The sequence below is a fragment of the Manis javanica genome, chromosome 3 (assembly GCF_040802235.1).
Source record: "Manis javanica isolate MJ-LG chromosome 3, MJ_LKY, whole genome shotgun sequence".
NCBI classification, from domain to species: Eukaryota; Metazoa; Chordata; class Mammalia; order Pholidota; family Manidae; genus Manis; species Manis javanica.
This window is the reverse complement of record NC_133158.1, coordinates 100,869,110-100,891,538: the sequence shown is the minus strand read 5'-3', so window position 1 is coordinate 100,891,538 and position 22,429 is coordinate 100,869,110. Positions and strand designations below refer to the sequence as shown.

General features: G+C 36.3%; 1 long non-coding RNA gene across 1 annotated transcript in view; it reads left to right on the top strand.

The window, feature by feature from the left end:
* Positions 1-21,133, top strand: part of LOC140848183 (uncharacterized) — a 28,819-nt gene extending 7,686 nt beyond the window's left edge. The window contains exons 3-4 of the long non-coding RNA XR_012128735.1: positions 1,991-2,205; positions 20,815-21,133. This is a non-coding gene — a long non-coding RNA (uncharacterized lncRNA). The remainder of the gene's footprint in view (positions 1-1,990; positions 2,206-20,814) is intronic.
* The last annotated feature ends 1,296 nt before the right edge of the window (positions 21,134-22,429 follow it).

The window sequence follows — 22,429 nt, the reverse complement described above, 5'->3', positions numbered from 1 at the left end:
TGTCTTCCTGGGGTTCTTTTTGTTAGGGACTCTCTGTATTTCCATGACCTGGGTGTCTATTTCCTTCCCCAGATTGGGGAAGTTTTCAGCAATTATTTCTTCAAAGAGACTTTCTACGCTTTTGTCTTTCTCTTCTCCTCTGGTACCCCTATTATGTGAATATTGTTTTATTTGGAGTTGTCACACAGCTCTTTTAGCATTACATCTTCTTACTTCGAGAGATCCTTTTTTCTTTCTGTTCCTCAGTTTCCTTGTTTTCCTGTTCTCTAATTTCCATCTCATTGATTGTCTCCTCTACTTGCAGCTATCTATTATTCACTCCCTGCCTTGTATATTTCATTTCAGTTACTGTATTCTACAGCTCTGAATAGTTCTTTTTTAAGAAATGTTCTTTTTTTTTGAAATCCTCCTTGAGATTGTCAATACTTTTCCACAGATCAGTGAGCATATTTATGACTGTTATTTTGAAATCTTTATCAAGAATATTGGTGATCTCTGTTTCATTTAGCCCACTTTCTGTTGTCTTATCCTGTTATTTTTTTGGGAACTTATTCCTTTGCCTCCTCATTTTGTCTGTGTTTCTGTGTTTCTTTGTTTGTGTTAGATATATCTGTTATGCCTCCTGGTCTAGACAGTAATGGCTTTATGACTATGAGATGCTCAAGACTCTGCTCACCTGTGCCTGGTTCTTTGTGGTAGAGACTCAGCAGTTGTTGTTGGCCTATGGGTGTGGTTGCCTTTCTGCCTGTTTGCTGGCAGTGGCTGATCTCGGTCAGCAGAGGCCCTTTGTGAGCTCTACAGCAGTGCTTCTGTTAGAATTGTTGTGGGTGCTGCTACTTATAGGCTTAAGGTTTGTGGATGCCATAAGGTTTATGGATAGTTTTTGAATATACAAAACTTATTTTGTTGGGCAGTGATGGTAGTGCCTCTGGGCTGATGGGGTGGTTGGGTGGTGTGCAGGGGAGCATTGTGTGGTGGTGGGCCGCCAGCGAGGAGGAAGGAGCATTTGAAGTCTCCCTCTGGTGTCTCCCCAGGTGGGTTGAGAGATGGCCTGGAAAGCTGGAAAATCTTCCCTATGTCTGCTAGGCAGCAGAGTCTCCCTCCATCTGCCAGGCAGCAAAGTCTGACCTCTGCCAGGCTGAATGGGTGGGTGGGTGAGTGTGCAGGGAAATGCCTAGGGACTGAAATCACGAGTGAGGGAGGATTTGGGGCTTTCTCCTGTGAGTGCCCAACCAGTTTGGCTGAGGGAGGGCTTGGGAAACACTGTCCACCTGCTCCTTCTCTAGAGAGAGTTCTATCCAACCCTCACCCCTCTGGCTCCCTTTCTACTGTACCCTTTCCACTGCACCTTTTCTAGTGTACCTTTTCTGCTGCTGCCCACATCTATATTGGGTCTCCACACAACCAATGGAACATGCCTATCCTCCACAAGTGACAGGAGTGTCAGCCTTCCACAGTGCTCCAACTCTCCCTGGTCCAAGCTCCGTTAATTACCATAGCCCAGTGCAATGTGACTTGTGTTCCCAGAGAAGATCTCCAGGGCCAGGTGTGCAGAGTTCCTGTGCATTTAACCCCTCCCCACACTGTTCCTCTCCCTCTGGCTTGTGAGCTGGGATGGGGGAAGGCCTTGGGTCTCAATCTATTGTGCTTGCCACTTTACTCTTCTCTGTCTGGTCTCCTCTTCTATACCAGGTATATATGGTCTGTTCTACAGCCTTCAGGTTATTCTCAGGGTTAGTTGTTTTTACTGTAGTTGCTTCCTTGGTGTGTATGTGAGTGAAGTTTCTGCCTTGCCTTCCTACTGCACCATCTTTTTCACTGGAAATTGTGATTGGTTTATTGATCCTACTAGACAACCTGGGTAACAGTATAAACTATGCCTTGGGATCCCTGTTGGCAACAGAGAAAATAGAGAGCTTATATCTACTGACTTCCATCCTTCATTGGTTATTCTGTGCCTCATGCAGTTTTAACTCCCATGTACTTCCAGGTTGTGTGAATATGACATCAAGCAGATTTCAGTGGGATTCCGCCCAGTGAAACCTTAAGTAAGAAGGGAGGAGACATACAGTTCAGACCTGAAGCAAAAGTCCTGTCAGTAAGCACCTACAGGAAACTGGACAGAGCTTATGCAGGACTGTTACTGCCCACAGGCTGGAAAAAGAGCCAGGCGAGGCCAAGAGAATTTTCCATGATGCGTAGGAGGTAGGTGATATAATTTCATCATCATCTTATATAGATATCCCCTACTTCTAATTACCAGAATCTACTATTATTTAGAAAAATAATCTCAGTGGCCAAAAGGCCAAATTGGCTTAGGTCAGTTTTTAACATCCTTTTTTAACAAAACAAACTGCTTTCAATTGCATATTCTTCTTTGCTGTAGTCCTATCCTTCCATCTCAAGTTGCCCTTATTATCTGTCCTTTCCTCTTCTTTCTCAGTGCCACCATTTGGATGCTAGAATCTGTTATGTCATGTTCATATATTTTTATCCTTCTTGTGTTCTCTCTTTAGTGTCTCTGATAGACAGTCAATTCTACACTGTCACCCCATTGCATTTTCTAAAATACAAGCTTCATCCTTTTAGATAATATAACCTAATGTAAAATTTCCCTTATATTTAAATCTGTTCTTCAAAATTTTTGATTTCTGTCTCTATGCACAGGAATATCTGAGCAAATGTGTATCCTTTAATATAAATATTTTTATTTATAAGTTAGCAACATGTACCTTGTAAGTCTAAATATTAAATGTTATTAAAAGCTTGCTTACTAACTTTTGGATAAATATTAGAATTTCTAGTATGATCTTCACAAAGCTCTATGGCCACTTTTGCATATTTTCTGGGGTTTACATACCCCATTTTGGAGCCCATTGGCAGGAAAACAACTCTGATTTATTTATGAGCTAGTATACTTCCATCACTGACTGTTATTATTTTTTCTTCCAAGAATAGTGTGTCTAAAATGATAAGGAGAATTCCCACCTGATGGCCTTTTTCACTTTTTTATTGCCTATTGAAATACTTGATGTAATTTACCAGATACTTCTAGCATAGGGGTAAAAGTATATAGAGGATTTGAGTAAAATCTCATCATTTGAGTTGTTTCAAAATAAACTCATGAATTTTCTTAAACACCATGAGCCAATTAGAAATGGTAGAATTTTTTAAATATTCATAACAATATTTTAGAACTTCTGCTCCTGTTAATACCACTAGGGAGTTGCAGCAATATGCAACTTGCTAGACAGACACATTTTTGTGGCTGGGAGGGCTGGAAATATCCCAGCATAATGCTTTTCAGATCTGTAGCATCCATCACTCAAGATTTCTAGAAAAAAAAAAAAAAGGAAGGAGAGAAAGAAGGAGACACACAAGGATAATTACTGTAACATGTGTTTCAGATTTTAAAGACAATTAGCTGGAGACCTCAAACTTTCTTATTCAGAACACAAAATAAAAATAATGCTCCATATTGGGTAAACATTTTATGCTTTATGAAGGACATGCATATTCATTGTTTCATTTGATGTTCACACTAATCCTGTAAGGTAGCCAGTAATTGTTATCTAATTTTTTTCACCTGAAAGAATTGATGAAGAGAAGATAAATGATTTAAAGGTCATCCAGCAAATCTGGGTGGAGGACACTATATCTAATCTCTCTTCTCTGAACTGCCTTCCTTTAAAACAGTTTATTTTTGGCAGACCTTTAATGATTTCTGTGATTTGTTTCCCTATTTATGTAAATGAGATTTTTAAGTGTGAATTATAGTAATGTCAAATTCTTAACATAAAAACTACACTGTGTAAAAACAAGTAGAATAAATATTATTTGTTAGTCTGGGGATTTAGATGATTCTCCATTTTGATGATCAAAGAGTTGGCAGGAAACTCATACTGTTACTCCTTTGAGTTCTTGTACACGCTGATTGTACATATTTGCTTATCTAGTTCTTAAAACTCTCCAGATGAAAACTCCTTGCAGCTTTGTTCAATAATCATTCTTATACATTTTATAGTAATAGAATGTAAATTCAAATATACCAGTTTGGCAGAATTTCTTTAATGGAATGATGACATCATAATATATAACAAATAATATTAGAGTGTGGAATGGAATAGGAAAGTCTTGTATTACCAAAAACTCAAGATAGTATGCTATCTGGCATCTAACTTGTCTTCTTTGCAATTGTAGATACTTCTCCAGAATAAAATTCCTAATTCATGGTCTACCTCAAGCACAGGTGCAGGTGCATTGAATAACTAGAAAAATTATTATTTACTGGTATCCATTTAGAATTACTTTAATCCTTCAGGAAGTCTTTAATCTTTAGTAGAAATCTCTTTGATTTCTGCATCATCATCCAGAATATTTATTTACCGTATGGATATTTTCCTTTATTAGGTAGATCAAATAATTTCAATTCTTTCTTCAGAACTTATGGGAATCACAGTAACATTGATTTTTTTTTCAGGATGCGTAAGATATGTCTATCAACTCTTTTGTCTGAACTTCATTTATGATGATCACAATGATGGTGATTAGAATATATAATGCTATATGAGAATTATATTAAGGGAGTTTCTCCTGGTAGAGTGATCTGGGAAGAAACTGAATTTCAGCAGATTCTTGAAAGGTTGTCAGTGTTTTCTTAAGTCAAAATTTGATGAGCACTATTTTTAAGAGAAAGCATGAAAACGAGAAAGAGTAGGTAAATCAGGGATAACAAATAGTAGTATCTTTTTCTCTTCTAAATATTTTAAACTTTTAAAAATAAGCCTGATTATCCAACTCTAGTTTTCCAATCACACTTTCACGAAGTTCTTTTGTGTTATCTTTACAAACTATTTATTATGTAAACTATCACTCTTAATTCTTAAGGGAAGAAAATATGAATTGTCCTTATTTTTAGGGACAGTGTGGGGCTACTGAAAAGCCACAAAAGTCTGTGCTGTTTTGTGAATTTGGGAACTATTCTTACTGAAATTTTACCTAATTCCCTCCAAGCAGCATTGGTGTCCTGACTTTTTAAACTACCTGGTCATTTGATTATAAAACTGGCTTAAATGTTTTCAGATATTATCCCTATAAACCAAAACCCATGTTACATTTTAGGAGCTATTTTTTTCTATGTAGTATCATATTATTATGTTCAGTTCTGCAATTATTTCTTTAGACATGAAATCCTAAAACTGTTGAATACTATGAATTGTACTTCTTTTAACAATTTTTTTAAATCACTAACACATTTCCACTATTAAAAACATAGAAGGAACCAAATTTATTTTCTGGGTTTTATTGGGGAAGTGTGAAAACAACAGTTTTACAATGTGTTGGTTCACAGGGTAGATAGTACATTCCTGAGAATAATTGCTAGCTGGCCACAACAGGAATCCTTAGGATGCTGCTGAATCACTGAGTGGTCATGGGCTGTCTTTGAGAGGTGGGAGGCTTCCTTGCTGAAGCTTTAACCAAGGGAATTAGTGGTTAGAGAAGTTTGAAGTTCTATACTTTTTGGGTCTAGGCAACATTAGTAGGGGAGAATTTCGGAGAGACGATGGATATGTTCTCACTATATTTAAACAGCTGCCTTAACAGTAAGGCATAAGGCCTGACTGAGCCTGACATTTTCCTCTTTATTCAATCTGTTTCTTACCCATAATGAGGCCCCTGGGATGGAAAGTCTCATTTTATTACCCATTAAATGTGTTTTGTTAGTATTAACTAATTTACATTATTATGATATAGATTAAGCAGGAAGAATATTTGTAATGTTTGGTAAACTGTATACAGCACTGATTTTCCATGAATGCAAACCATTCTCATTTTGGTTCATCTGTGTTAGTCTATTTCACTATTGCTTTATGACTGGGTAAGGAAGATGGTGAGAAAAGGAGGAGAGCCTTTGATTTTATTTTCCAGGCCCAAACCTGAGGATTAGAAAAGTTTCCATAATTGTGGTCTGCGCCTTCCTTTTGGTTTGAACTCCAGATCTGCACCGGGTTTTTGTGGTATTCAGTTAGTGTCAGTGTGACCTTGTTCCCAGACGGCTCCTGTCAGACTCCATTTGGCACTGCTTCCTCTGCTTAGCAAGCTTTCACCTGCCAAGACAAGGTCTGCATCCGCACCAAAGCAGGACCTTGAGTTTCAGACTGAGGGGATGATGGTTGGCAGCTGCTATAGAGACAAGTCAATTGTCTGCTTTGCAGAAGCTTGTCAAGAACTCTGATGACTAAGAACTGGTTTGGAAGCAACTGGCAGACGGCATGGGCTGATTATAGGAGTCACATCTTCGGAGGGCTTCATTGACTTTGAAGTTCCCCACAAATAGTTTTTCCTTCATCAGAGCAAAACAAATCAAAAGATATGAGCAAAGCACATATGATTAATACTCAGGAAGTAAAACAGGTTAATGTATAAAACTCCTGGAAAAAAAAAACACTCTTTATCTTTTATAGCAAATAAAAACATTTTCCACTTGGCAAATTGTATTTCTTTAAAAATAGCATGGAATCATGTGATAAAAAATTAGAAAAAAAGTGGAAAATGCTCTTAACAGGGTTTCAGAAAGTTATGAATTGAATTTTACCTATATGCTAGATGTGAAAATAATTGCATTTTACTAATCAAAAGTCATTTTAATTGTTTGTCCTAACAATGTTTTGTTTTTAAATTGAAAAAAAAAAAAAGGCTATCCCTAAAAGAAATTTAAACAAAATTTCAGCAAGAAACAGTTGCTCTACTTTGTTGTTATGGTCCTAAGACTGCATTTGTTTTTTATTAGAATAATGTCAGCAAAAACACTTTTAGTAATTTAAGTGGTCCTTTCCTGCCATCTCTGTAACAATTAATTTTCACTAGCTTTTTTAGTTACCATTATAGAAAATTTAATGGAATTAAAGAGGTTTTTATTTGGGAAATTTTAAACGTAAAGAAAAGTAGAGAGTATAGTAGAATGACTGTGCATCACCCACCTTTGAAATTCTCAGATGGTCAACCTGTTTCCGTCTGTAATCACCCTTTCACCTTTCTCTCTTAGATTATTTTGAAGTAATCACGAGGTATAGTATTATTTACTAAGTCTTTATTTCAGTGTATATGTATAAAGGATACAGATAGTTAAAATACAATCACAATATAATTGTCTCACCTAAAATATTATATTCTAAATGTTAGGAAGGAAGGAAGGAGGGAAGGAAGGAACTCAGCTCAGTGTCGCAGGGAAGTCAGACATAGCGAGACAAGAAACCAGTCAAGAAAGCAAAGTAAATTTTACTGCACTCTGCATAGAATAACAGAGCGGGCCTGCCTAAGGTGATACAGGCATGGGTGCTCATTCTGAGGCTTCTTTTATGTGGTTTTGGCTGGGCAGAGAGGTCCTTGATTGACAGCTCTTAGCTCTCTAGGCTTGTTCTGATTGGTTAAATGAAGACATGGACTGTGCTGTGCCTGTGCTTCTGATGTTTCTTATCTGGGGAGACCCTGGACATTTCCTCAGTCACTCTTGGACCCTGTGGCTTCACCTGATTAACTCTGAGTCATTTATGGTTCTCTAGTTGTATCGGATCAACTCTTTGAGTCATATTTTGGGGGCCCTCTCTCCTTTTCATCCCGCTCATTTCTGTCTTTCTGCCTAACATAAATATCACATATTCATCAGTGTATAAATTTCACCAATTTTTTTAGTGTGTAAATTGCCCCAGTGCAATTTTTTAAATTGGTGTGTCTGAATCAATATTCACACAAGAGCCACACATTGGATTTGTGGAGACACACATTGTCTTGTCCCTTAAGTCTTTTAATCTTTAGTTTTGCTTGCTTTCTCCCTCTCTATCTCCTTTTACTATTAGGGTTTTTATTTTTTTGAAGATACTGGATTACTTTTTTTTTTTTGGTGCTTGCTACTTCTAGATAATGTTAACTGTATCTCTGTTGGGTCTCATAATAAGTTCTTCTGTGTCCTATAATTCCTGAAAATTTGTAGTTATATTTAGAGGCTTAATTCAATTCAGGTTTGACTTTCTGGCAGGACTACTTCAGAGGTTGTGTTGTATACTTACATCACATATAGGAGGCACATAATTCTGAGGATTTTCTTTGTGTTATTAGAATCTATTGATAATCACTTCTTTGACTCACTATAAGTGGGGAATCTTTAAATTCTATCACTTCTTCATTTTGGGATGTGTTTTGAATTCAGATACAGTAATATTTCCAATTGTTTGGATGTGTGAGGTCTGAGAAAAAATAAAAATGAACGATGACTTCAAGGATTGGACCTGAGCAACTGCAAGAACTGGGTTGTCATCAACTGAGATGGGAAAGGTTTCAGGTTAAAAAGTTTTATGGAGAGTGAGAATGGAGCCTGGAATTTAGTTTTGGACTTGTTGATTTGGAGATGTCAGTTTGATATCTTTATCACTCAGGGTTCAAGCAGAGAAGCAGAAATCATATTTTCAACATATATATTCAAATATGTGTTATGTTTATAATTATATTCATATATATTCAAATACATCTATCAAATCCCTTTATATATCTCTGTCTCTGAATATACCTGATATATATCTAGTATAATGAGATATGTGAAGGGATTTGTATATCTCTATATCTCTATATAGTGGATAGATATCCAGCATAATGAGATACAGTCTTCATTTCTGAATGTGTATTGAAGGTAGACATATAAGAGAGATATACAAGATAGATATATAAAATTTCTTCATATATTTCATTATATGGATATATATCCAATATGTTTAGAGGTAGAGATATGTGAAGGGACTTGTCAGATTTGACATGACAAAATTATAATAGTTGTTTAAATAGTCTCTATAAGGCTGTTGCCTTTGTGCCTTATACAGAAGCTTGAAGTCCACAGGCCAGGCAGTTGGGAAGGAAAGATGAATGTAAAGTGAGGGAGAGCAAAAATAAGCGTTTATTGAAATACACATGCAAGGTCAGTTTATGGTGCCTTTGAACTTGATGGATTGAGTTTCCAGAAGAAGCCTAGGGCCCTCTGTCAGAGAGGTAAACACATGTACTTGGCCCTGAGATCAAAAACGTTAAAGGGTGTTCTAGGAGAGTTATAGAGAAATTGGAGGTCTGATCTCTGCCTCATGCCAGCAGATAAATGAAAATGAGTGTGAATTACAAAATGGCTGATGGTTCACTTTTCCCTCCAATTCTTCCATAAGAATCTTTCTTGAGACTCAACCTAGCCAGAAACATAGGAAAGGAATTCTGGAAAATACAGTAAGTTTAGCCAAACTGATACATGGTAAAAGCACCACAATATCCAATAGAAATGTTCTATAGGTATTAATATATGAGCCTGGAGTTTGGGAAAAATAAACCTGCATGTTGCTAGCATGTAGATGGTTTCTTAAAGGCTTGAGACTTTTACCTTGAGATTGTTACCAAGGTAATGAGAGCAAGAAGAGAAGGCAATGGGTCTAAGAACTTAGGTCTGGTACTGAGACTGGGGAGAAAAGGAAATGTGAGAATAAGAACTGAGAAACATGATGAGTGGTATAGTAGGAAAACCAGGATAGTAGGGTATCCTAGAAGTTTTGTGAAGAAAGCTATCAAGGAGAAAAGGTAAATGGCATCAAATCCTGCTGATAAGACTGAGCATTGACTTTCTAATGACCTAAGGAGACAATGTAGAGATATCTAAGAATGTCCAGTGGATTCAAGTGGTTATTTTTAGAGTAAGAGTTGAACAGAAGAGGAAGAAGCCTGGGAAGTGTGGCAAATGAGGTAAGAGGAAAAACAGATGTGTGGTGCTAAAAGAGGCAAGAGAAGAAAATGATCTAAGAAAAAATTGCAGTGAAGAAATACACACAATTGTGGTGTGCCAGTTTTGAATCCTTTGAAAACAGCCCAAGATAAGAATTTGGCTGTGGGTTGTTTATTTTTAGGAAGTTATACCAAGAAGCTGGATTGATGCAACAAGGGAAAAGACAAGGAATGGGGGAAAATCAATATAATGTGTGTTATTGAAGTGGTTATCATTCCAGGGCTCCATGTAGAAGGTTCTTTGGAGTTTTCTTCCAAAGAAATGGAGACTATCTACAATTTTGCCCAGGCTGCCAAGAATTGTCCACAGATGTTGTATTACTTTGTGAGGGCTGCTCATACCAAAGTACCACAGATCTGACGGTTTAACCAACAGAACTTGATTTTTTTCATGGGTTAATTCTTTCTGAGGGCCCTGAGGGAAGGGTTTTTTCCAGGTCTCTCCCCTTGGCTTGTAGATGGCCATCTTCTCCATGTATTCTCTCATCATCTTCCTTTGTATATGTCTGTGTCCAAATTTCTTCTTTTTGTAAGGACACCAGATATATTGGATTAGGGCCTATCCTAATGACACCTCATTTTAATGTAATTACCTCAGTAAAGATCCTGTTTCCAAATATAGTCACATTCTGAGGTACTGGGCTTAAAGCTTCAAATATGAATTTTTGGGGGGGCACAAATTACCCCATAAGCAGTGTTGTTAACCTTGCCATCCTTCTAGGGTACCTTATAGTAGAACTGAGCAAATGTTATGGATTAGTGAGAGACTTGTCTGAGTGGCTCAGTAGGGGCTTGAGGTGGAATTCTGTGAGGGTGTGCAGAATTATTTATCACAGCTGCAGCTGAATTCAAAGCAGGCAAGGGGATATGGTGCAGGGCACATAGAACATTTATAAGATACACTGGTATCACTTTAAATCATGATCACTAGCCTGAAGTGGGCTCTTGCTGCCTGGCAAATTTGCCTAGTAATTATACATTTCCTTACCAAGTCAATTTTCACCTCTGTTAAGCACCTATTCCATATGTTTTCTTCTCTCTAACCTCTAATACTTCTTTCTCTGGCATTAATTCCATTTGATGACCTCACTGTCGATTTCACTAAGAAAATAAAGCAACCCAGAGAGGACTTTCTCAAGTCCAACCATTCCCTGCCACGGTGCCTATATCCTGTAACTTCTCTTCTGTTATGTTATCTCCTCTTCTGCAGCCAAGGATAATTCTTTAGTCTTTCACCCTCATTTCTTTCACATTGCTTTTCTCCATCTAAAAATATATTTAGAATCCAACTGCTTCCTACCACTTTCATATCACCATGCCTTTCATGCCCCATCATGTCCTTCTTGGATTGCTGTGATAGTGCCCATGTGGTCTCCCTGCTTTTGCATTCACAAGAAAATAGCTGGAGTGATTCTGTTAAATATAGATCAGATCCAGTCTCTCCATTGCTTAGAGTCTTCTTGTAACTTCTCACCTCACGTAAAATAAAGCCAAGAAGTACTTACTATGGTGTGTCCTCAGTTTTTTCACTAACCTAGTGGTCTGCATCCTTCTCATCTTGCTCCATGCTTTCCGCAGTGGCATTTTTGCTTTTGCTTAAACATGCCAGTCACACTTATGACTCAGGGCCTTTAAATTGCTGGTTTGCCCACCCACCACCCCACCTGCAATTGTCTTTCCCTACAAAGGGTAAAATCTTCCTTCAGGCTTTTGCTCTAATGGCCCCTTTCAGAAAGGGCTTTCCTGATCTTCCTATCTAACATTTCAAGTTGTCTTCCTCTTTTCTACTTTATATTTCTTTTTAACTCTTACTATCTAGTATAACATATATCTTACTGATTTATTTGCTCATTTTTGGTTTCCTACTAGAGTGCAAACTCCATGACAACCAGGGGTATTTGTCTATTTTTTTTTACCTTTGCAGCCCCAGCAACTAAGTCAGTGCTCTTGGGTAGTAAGTAATCAATATATGTTTGTTGACAAATGAGTGGAGATGAATAATCACCTATATACCAATACTGCTGGGAGGTGAAGGCTTAGATTTTGTAAGATAGTGGTTGTAGGTGGCTTTGGCAAGATCATCTGGTATGGTGGCAAAATGCCAACTGGAATGCTTTGAAATAGAGGTCATGAGTTGCAACACTGATTATAAATGAAGGGAAGACAGAAATAGTGCTGTAACTGCATGAAACATGGGTCAAGGAAGATAGGCCATAGTAGGCATCCTGGAATGCACTGGGAATGTCCCCATAGATGGGGAGATGTTGATGCAGGATGAAGGAGGCTGAAGTCTGTGTAGGTAAGGGCAGTCACAAATATTGAGGATGCCTTTAGATAGACAAGGGAGACTTCATCAGTTGCAACAAGAGAGGATAATTGGTACAGATGGCAGAAAAGTTGATAGATTTTTGTGGTGGGAAAATAAAATATAGTTCTCATTCGATTGTCTGTTTTTCTCAATTTTGAGGAAAATTTATCAGAGCTGAGTGGAGATTTCTGTGCTAGGTATATAACCACCCTTATAAGAAGAATTGGATTATAGAGAAAGAGAGGAAATATTTGAACAAACAGGCTTACCTTATATTGTGAGTGTCCCCTTTAACTAGAGCACAGATATTTGTTGAGTGCCCATTATCTGCAAGGCATCTCACTGGAAGGGTAGAGTAACTGAAAGTTATAAGCAGAATAGTCATCATAAACTTTTATTTGGATTTGACTTCTATTTTCTCTATATCTCAGTTAAGCCACTTCTAGGCAGCTACAGTTATTTGAGGTTCTGACATTTTAGTTATTTTATCATGAAAATTACCAAAGGAAAGTGGCTTAAGTTGGGCAAATATTCCTGCCATACCTACTCTCTCTCTTCTGGTCCCTGAATCCCAAGATAAATACCAGTCATTCACATGTGCATATCTGGTGTATTGAGTCTCAGAATCCTGGAGAAAATGGCAGGTAAATGCAGAACAGAGAAGAAAACTTCATCTTCCTCATGATTTTTTTTCAGCATTTGCTTTAAATATTTCATTAACTTCCTCATATTCCTTACAGGAATATAAAAGTGATTTCAAACCAAGACTTCTTAAAGTAATGGCATAATATACATAAATGACTCCATTTTTATGTAATTTTCCATCCTGTCACAGTTCTTAACCTGTGGTCATTTCAAATAGCTTATAGACTTGGTATATAGCTAGACATTGGGAACCAATGCTTTAATTAGGTAAGTTCTACTAATCGAAAATAATTATTTTATGTGTTTATTTTATTTAAACATTTTATTTAAATTAAAAAAAACAAAAACACTTCACCCACTTCTCCCAACCTCCATCTTTGGCAACCACCAATCTGTTCTATACCTGTGAGCTTGGCTTTTAAAAGGATTTTTACTTTGTTTTCAGATATCACATTTAAGAGAGAACATACAGTACTATCTTTCTCTGTTTAACTTATTTCACTTAGTATAGTGCCCTCAGGGTCTATCTGTGTTGTTGTAATGGTAAGATTTCATTTTTTTTTATGGCTGAATAACATTCCATTATATATACACATTCACCACAGTTTCTTTATCCATTCATCCAGTGATGGACACTTAGGTTGTTTCCATATCTTGGCTATTATAAATAATGCTTCAGTGAACATGGGGTGCATATATCTTTTCAAGTTAGTGTTTTTGTTTTCTTTGGATAAATACCCAGAAGTGAAATTGCTGGATCATATAGTAGTTCTATTTTAAATTTTTTGAGGAACCTCTATACTGTTTTCCATAGTGGCTGCAATTTACTTTCCCACTAGCAGTGCACAAAGGTTCTCTTTTCTCCACATTCTCACCAACACTTGTTAATTCTAGTCTTTTTGATAATAGTCATTCTAACAGCTGTGAAGTGATAGTTCATTGTGGTTTTGATTTGTGTTTCCCTTACGATTAATGATATAGGGTATCTTTTCGTGTACACATGAGGTATTTGTATTTCTTCTTTGGAAAAATGGCTATTCAGATCTTCTATCCATTTTTAAGTTGGATGGTTTGGTTTTTTTCTTGCTATAGAGTTGTAGGAGTTCTTTACATATTTTGGATATTAGCTCCTTATTAGATATATGATTTGCAAATATTTTCTCCTGTTCAGCAGATTGTTCATTTTGTTGATGGTTTCCTTTGCTCCACTGCAGCTTTTTAGTTTGATGTGGTCCCACTTATTTATTTTTGCTTTTGGTGTCATTGAAAAAAATCATTGCCAAGACCAATGTCACCTCCTATGTTTTCTTCTAGGAATTTTATGGTTTCAGGTCTTACATTCAAGTCTTTAATCCATTTTGAGTTAATTTTTGTGTATGGTATAAGATAGTGATCCAGTTTTTCTTTTACATGTGACTGCCCAATTTTTCTGACACCATTTATTGAAGAGACTTTCCTTTCCTCATTGTATACTCTTGGCTCTTTTATTATAAATTAGTTGATCATATATACATGGGTTTATTTCTGGCTTTCTAGTCTGTTCCACTGATTTTTGTGTCTGTTTTTATGGAAATACCATTTGTAATATAGTTTGAAATCAGGGAGCATGATGCCTCCAGCTTTGTTCTTTCTTAAGATTGCTTTGACTATTTGGAACTTTCTGTGGTTCCATGAACATTTTAGGATTGTTTGTCTTATTTCTTGGAAAAATGCCATTGGTATTTTGATAGAGATTACATTAAATCTGTAGATTGCTTTTGATAGTATGGACATTTTAATAAGATTGTTTCTGAATCCATGAGTACAGAATATCTTTTTATTTATTTATGTCTTCTTCAGTTTCTTTCATCTGTGTCCTATAGTTTTTAGTGTACAGTTTCTTTCACCTTCTTTGTTACATGCAATTGTAAATGGAATTGTTTTCTTAATTACTCTTTCTGATAGTTCATTATTAATGTAGAGAAATGCAACAGATTTTTTGTGTATTGATTTTGTATCCTACAACTCTACCGAGTTCATTCATTCTGTTTTTTGATTGAGTCCTTAGAATTTTTTGTACATAATATCATGCCACCTGAAAATACTGTTTCTTAAATTTTAAAATTATTATTGTATATTTTAAAATAGAAAAAAGAAATTTATGTGATTATAGTCAACAGGCTCTTGTTTTGAGTGATGTACTTTTTCTGAGCCATTGACTTATAACTCAATATGCTCAATTTTTGTTATTTTTACTTTGATGGAAACAAAGAAGCCCAAACCAGAAAACAAATGCCCTTTAAGAACTTAACTACACAAATTCAGGGCACTGGGAAACCTGATAAATAAATCAAAACATCAGCTTTGAACCATGCTGGTTGAGCATTTTCTGGCACTTATTTTGAATTAGCAACATTTTAGGTTCAAGTAATATATTTGGGAATTAAAATTTATGAAATTTTTTGCTTGCTGCCTGACCTTGGTTCTTTTTTGTGAGAAATGTGGAAATTCACAAGTTAAAGAATAAATAGGATATACTCTTTTCTACAAGGCAGAAAAAAACGGTTAGGTTTTATAAAGAAAGGAAATAATAAGAGCTAAAAAGCAGGATGTAAGCAGGAAAAGAATTGCAATATGTGTGAAAGAACTTTCACAACAATTAAGAAAAAAATATTCTAAAAAGTGACAAACAATAAGCAATAAAGCTGAATTATTAATGGTTAATTCTGAAAAAAATGATCATATTTGTAATCTAGCTGTTATGAACTGATTCTCCAATTTAAAGTGCCTCCCCTTCCTTCCTTTCTCTCCAGTTAATTACTTGGGGCCATCAACTTGCCTTGTTGGTGTCAATAATTTTTTCTTGAAATTTATGCACCTCAAATCGTCTAAGAATCCTTCATGTTTACTCATCCTGACCATAAACCCTGCTTTTAGAGGCCAGGTGGGAAGGAATTGGTAATGTGCTCCGCCACTGCTACTACTGCTTAGGTTTCCATCTAAAGCTGCTGTGGAAGACTGGCTCTGCTAATTCTGATGGATACACCTGAGTTCCTTGCTATTCTACATCTCTCATCAATTTTGTCATGTTATTTTCTTGCACTGCATAGGAATATGTATTCTTTTCTAATTCATAAACTCAACTTCTGATCTTGAAGAAGATATCCTGCCTGCCTGGGTAACTGGACTTGGAGAAATGTCAGACCTCAATCACAAGTTAGGCATAATGAGCTTTTTTCCTATTATAATCAGTTTGTAGTGCCTTGCATTGAGTGTGGATTCCCAGCCTAGACTATCCTTCCCTTCTTTTAATTTCTAATTTGGGAATTTCTCCTCTGATTACTTTTCTACTTATGTTGGCTGGGGTCATTCCTGTCCACAGCAGCGGTTTTACCTTATTTTGAATCTTGGAAAGCAGAATTTGTGTTCTCAGTACGTTTCCTCCTCTGTGTCTCTTTGATCCAATGGAGATTGATCCATAACTCCTATTGGGATATGTGTGTGTTGGGTGGGGTGGGGAGTGTTGAGAGTTGGGGATGGTGGTATGAGCCCAACTTTTTATATTAAGGGTTAAAGCAGACCTACACATTCAAATAAAGGTTTATATTTCTTTGCCTTAACTTTGCATAACTGACATGGTTCACTCAGGTGATTATGTGTCTGAACAAAGAATATTGCAATATTCTGTAACTGCTTTATCAGTGATCAACTTGTGTTAGAAGTAAAAAAGAAACAATAAAATAAGCAATATGACAAATATCCTAGAAAATTATATCACTTAGAATTGGCATGGACATGGGGCTATAGATAGCCTACTGTACTACTAGTGTAAGTGCAAATTGGTACATACATTTGTGTAAGTATTTTTATTAAATAGTATATCACTTAGCTATTGCTATATAACAAACTATGCCAAAAATCAATGGTTTAAATAATAAGCATTCATTATTCCTTACAAGTCTGCAAGTCAGCTGGGAAGTTCTGCTAGTCTTGGCTAGTCTTAGTCACATATCTGTGGTCATCTGTGGGTTGGGTAGGAAGCTCTGTTGATCTTGGCTGAGCTCTCTCATATCTGAGATCAGTGAACTACAGGCTGGTCTAGGATGGCTTTACCTGAGATAAATGGGGTGTCTTCTCTGTACTCAGCAGGCTAGAATAGGCTTGTGCACATGCAGTGGCAGGATTCTAAAGGAGAAGAAGCATGCAGGGCCTTTTGAGATGTAGCCTTGAAATTTGCAAAATCCCTTCTGCCAAATTGTATTGGCCAAAAAATCACAAGTTCAACCCACATTCAAGGGGTGGAGAAATCTTTTTTTTCAGTGAGAGGAACTGCACAGTTTCCTGTGCTTGTGTGTAATAATTCTCCTATGCTTATGTGTAAAAAAAAATTACACATACTTATTACACAAAAGCATTTTTAATAAGAGTCTGATTCATTTTTTGATGTTAGACTGCTAGCAGCTTTTAAGCCTCACCCCTCCATCTTCCCCTTCTGCCCACATCTGAGCACACTGATAAGAAAATCTGGGTGCATCCTCCTTTGGAATCATTGGAAGTTCAAACCACTCAAACCCCTGTCCATGCAGGAACTTTTGCTCCACAACCACCTTTTAGCCACCATACAACCCTAAGCCAAATTCTTTCCCTGCTCTCTCTTGAGTCATGTTTGAATCAGCATGGGAGATGTGCTCTGCTCTTTCTTTAAAGTCTCATTATCTAAGTAATACATCTTTTTATAACCTCTTGGTGTGTGTATGGCACCACTAGTCTTGACATCATTATCAAATTTTGGGGTCCCTTCTGAGTGACACAACAATACTGATACAGGGTAAATGTGAATAAACAGCCATTGGTATAATCTGTCACAATCAACATTTGCTACAGTAGATCACAAACAACTCCCCCTCCCCCACAATCTTGGTAGCTTATAAAGACACAGGTATATTTCTTGGTAATGTCTTTCTTTTGGTAATATTTCTTTTGTTGTGGTGGGCTTCATTCTTGCTGGCTGTGGCTGTGATTATGGCAACGATGTCGCCACAGTAGGCTAGTGGCTGCTCCCCACATGGCTGTTTTGTATGGATCCTTTTCATTCTGGAATCCAAGCTGATGAAACAGGCCTCGTCTGGGACTTGCCATTCTAATGTCAGAGGAAAAAGAGCTGTGGCAAAAATCATAATGGCTCTTAAAGCTTTTACTTTGATATGATATAGGTCACACCTTTTATGTGCACCTGGCCAAACAAAGGCATATATCCATGCTCAGTGGCAATGGGACAGGAATAAATACTCCACAGAAAGTATTGTAAGTCACATGGCAATGGATGAATCATCCTTTGAGTGGAAGAGACTAGGTTAATTTGGAACAGTAACATAATTTATCCAGGAACTTTTACAAAAAGGTCTAAAGTTTTTAGTTTTTATGTAGTTTTTGATCTACTAATTCTCTACCTAGGAATCTGGCCTAAGCAAACAAGATCTTTGAAAATGTAGAACTATGATAAAGATCATTATGACCTTGTGCAGCAAATGACTCCTATCAGTAAAGAATTTATTAATATATTATGATACACTTTTTGATACCATATTATTTATCCATTAATATGACATTATATAAGAAATTTAGTAATATAGAAAAATATTAATAGTATTATGATAAAGATTTATGTAGAAAGTCTATACCAAAGGCTAATTAATTTTTAGAAAGTTTTAATTGTGATGAAAAACACATAACATAAAATTTACCATTTTAACCATTTTTAAGTGTTTTATTTATTTTTTAAGAAAAAATTACTTATATTACTATATACCAGCAGGGAACACCCTTATAGGAAACACACTTATAGATACCTGTGTGTTAGGTAAACTTTATTTTCTACCTTATATTTACTTCTATTTATTAAAATATTAAAAATAACATATAAAGTAAATTTATAATAAAATAAATGTAGGAGTGATGCTATCCTACTAAATAATAGGAAGAAAAGGCAGAGTGCAAACACCAACTTAATATTATAGATTATGCTGTTGTGGGTCCTTATGGTATAGGGGGCAGATGGCCTGCAATGTACAATGTTTCCTGGGGCAAGAGTAGGCTATATTCCATTCCAGTGTTTCTAATTTTTGATATAACTTAAGAGTCTCTATTTAAGAAGTAAGGAGTATGAAATGCAAAATTTCAGTTGGTCTGTCAGTGGTAATCTTATAAAAAATAATTGCTAAAAAAAGAAAACTTGATGAAATTCTTTGATTCCTTTTGTCTTAAAAAGATCGGGTTACTCAGTGATGTGATGGGGCAAATTTCATTTGCTGTGCTTTAGTTTAAGGCTCAGAATGGTTTCTTCAAACAAAAGCTTATATGGAAATCTTCTTTATTACATGGAACTGGTATGCATAGAGTTGTAGTGTAGGAAAGGGATTTGGAGTCCTGTTCAGCAGCCATCCTTGATCCAGTTCTCTTTGGTGACCCCTGATGCAACTCCAGAGTTTTCCTGTGCTCCAGAAGAAGCCAGTTTTAACCTTTAATTTGAAGTATAAAACAATGCAACTCTGCTCTTAGAAGTAAATCCATAGATCATCTCTCCCATCATCGACACTTTTAAAAATAGCTCTACTGAAACACTGCAAACTTATAAAGTGTGATCAGCTTTCAGGAGGTTACAATTTCTGCTAAGGAAATGTTTGAATTTCAACATTTGCATTAAAATGATTGAGCTATCACATTTTTCATAGGGGACAATTTAACATGTTGGAGTTAAATTTAACATGGTCTTACCTGTAATTAAGGCCACAAAAGATTTATTCAGACACATGGCACACAGAGTTCAGCATGCCACACACATCTCTTATTTTAATAGGAGAGAGGTTAATCAGCAGCTTGGTAATATGTAACCAGAGGTTACAGAATCCAGGTAACATGAGGAATAGAGGACATAACTTTTTATGTATGGAAAAAAGAAGATTATGTAGAGTTTAAAGGCAGAACAAAGAAAGCTTTGACTTGCATGATACAGTTAGTACAGGAAGCAGTGAATGTTTAGAATTAAGGTATGCTCAGTAGAGGACAGCAGAAATGTGATGATTGAATTTCTTCAAGGTTTTGACATTCACGCAACACAATTCTATGTTAATTATCTCATGCCCAGACCAATCAGCTGGTAAGTGTGAAGGGCCGTACACAATTTTTGGAGTCTGGTGTGAGGTCTCTTTGTTCAAAAAATGGGAAAAATCCTGCTACAAGTACTAGAATGTAAAATTTTTTCCTTCCTTTCATGGTTTCTCTCTGACTTATCATGATGAATTTTATTTACTTTTTAATGTCATTCTAAGGAAAGAAAAATTGTAATTTAAATCATTAGCATGAATTTTACTGTTCATTTTTATCTTGTGCAATAGTTTTAATGCATTTAATACATATGTGGAATCATCAAAATTGCACAATTCATATGTCATAGTTCATATGTGCATATATATTTTATTCCTACTAGAACAGTGGAAACACCAGTGCAAACTAATTCAGCTGTTTTTATATCACTTTTGATATGCACACATTCTATCAATACCCTCTACCTTCAGTTTACTGGAAAGAAAGGAATGAAAGGTAAAGGTACTATGGATTATCCTATCTTTTCCTTCTATGTGATCATTTTCAGCATAAGTGGTTGATTAACACAGGGAAGTAAAAGGAGTAAGAAAGGATACAGTGGAGTTCCTTTGCCATTTCTGTTTCTGAGAACACTATTTCCTTCTTTATTAATCTGAAACAAGTTCTGGCTTGACTGGATGGCATGCCCTCTCCAGGCCATCAAAATCCCCTCTTAGTCATAAAGGTAACATGCTTATCCTAGACTCTCTTTGAGTCTTGTTGAAAGACTACACATTCTGGGTCTCAGGGCATCTGAAATACTATTTGCAAATGTCAAGGGGACCTAAGTAATAATTACCTAGGTAATTGTTATTACTATTACTATTATTGTTATTGTTTGGTGATTGTCTTAGCCTGTTCAGGCTGCTACAACAATATATTATAGACTGGGTGATGTATAAGCAGCAAATATTTATTTCTCATTGTTCCAGAAGCTTGGATCCAAGGTCATGGTGCCAGAAGATTTGGTGTCTGGTGAGAGCCTACTTCTTGGTTCATGAATGGCTATCTTTTCACTGTGTCTTCATATGGTGGAAGGTACCAGGAAGCTTTCTGTGGCCTCTTTTATAAGGGTACTAATCTTATTCATGAGAGCTCCATCCTTATGACTTTATCATCTCCCCAAAGGACCCACCACCATCTAATGCCATCATCTTGGGGGTTAAGATTTTAACCCCAAGGTGAATTCTGGGAGGATACAAATATTCAGACTATAGCAGTGAAATAAAACAATTTTCATGATGGACTGGACCATGCCTTCTGTTTCTTCTGTGCTCAGCACTATTTTGTTCTTCATGTCCAGTATTTCTCATCTGGCTGGTTTATTGGTCAAAGAGGAGAGCAGAATCAGTGGGAGGTGGATGGTAGATATGGCATGCCTAGAAATGCCACTCTCCATTCCCTACTCCTGTATTTTGTGTATGTGTGTGTGGGAGAATTTTTCTACCCAGTCATATTTAGGGTTTTTCATTCTGTTTAGAGTTCTTCCATCACCTAGAGAACCTGATACTCTGTAAATGTGGCTCTAATAGCTGTGGTGAAGCTCTTTGATTTCTCAGAATTTTGGATTTTAGTATTCTTTGGATTAACCTCTTACAGTAGGTTGCATAATGGTCCCCCCAAACATGCCTATGTCCTAAGCCCTGGAATCTTTGCATATGTGACTTTACATGGTAAAAGAGACTATGTAGATGTGCTCAAATTAACAATCTTGACATTGGGAGATTATCCTGGATTATCTGAATGGGTCCAATTGCCAAGGTCCATATATGAGGGATGCAACAGTATCAGAGTGAGAGAAAGAGAAGATAGAAGATGAAAGAGAGGTCAGAGAAGAGGGAAAACAGTACACTGCTGATTTTGAAATAAAAGGAAGTAGCCATGAGTCAAAGAATGAAGGTTGTCTCTAGAAATTGGAAGGGACAATGAAACAGATTCTCTCCTAGAGCTTCTACAAAGAACCAGCCTGGTGTTTATCATGACTTTAGCCAATGAAACTGATGTTGGACTTCTGACCTCTAGAAGTATAAGATCATAAATTCATGTGGTTTTAAGCCACAAAGTTTATGTTTGTAGCAGCAGTAGGAAACTGATACACTTCTCTTCTTAATAGTTTTGGTAATTGCAATATTTCCCCCCAATAGATGGATTATTTTACTTAATAAGTCTGAGTATTATGATACTAACAGGAGAATTTTTATCTTAGTACAGGTTGAGTATCTCTAGAAGGGTCTGAGGATTCTGCTTTTATTAATCTGGTCTAGTGGAATAATATGAAGTAAGATCAGTTTCACTAAATCCTTTAAAAAAGGTGGAACACATTTGATGATGAAAATAAGGAATTCATTTTACTCCGTTACCTAAAGTTAACATATTTGATTATGAACTATGACCAAGAAGATGCATATGATCCAAAGAGGGAGGGAATACTTGACCTCATGGAGTTTATAATATACTAGTAAAATAAAACAATATGCAAATAACTGCAATACAAGTCAAAATATAAGTGCCATGAGAGATACATAATGTGATATTGGAGCTTAATGT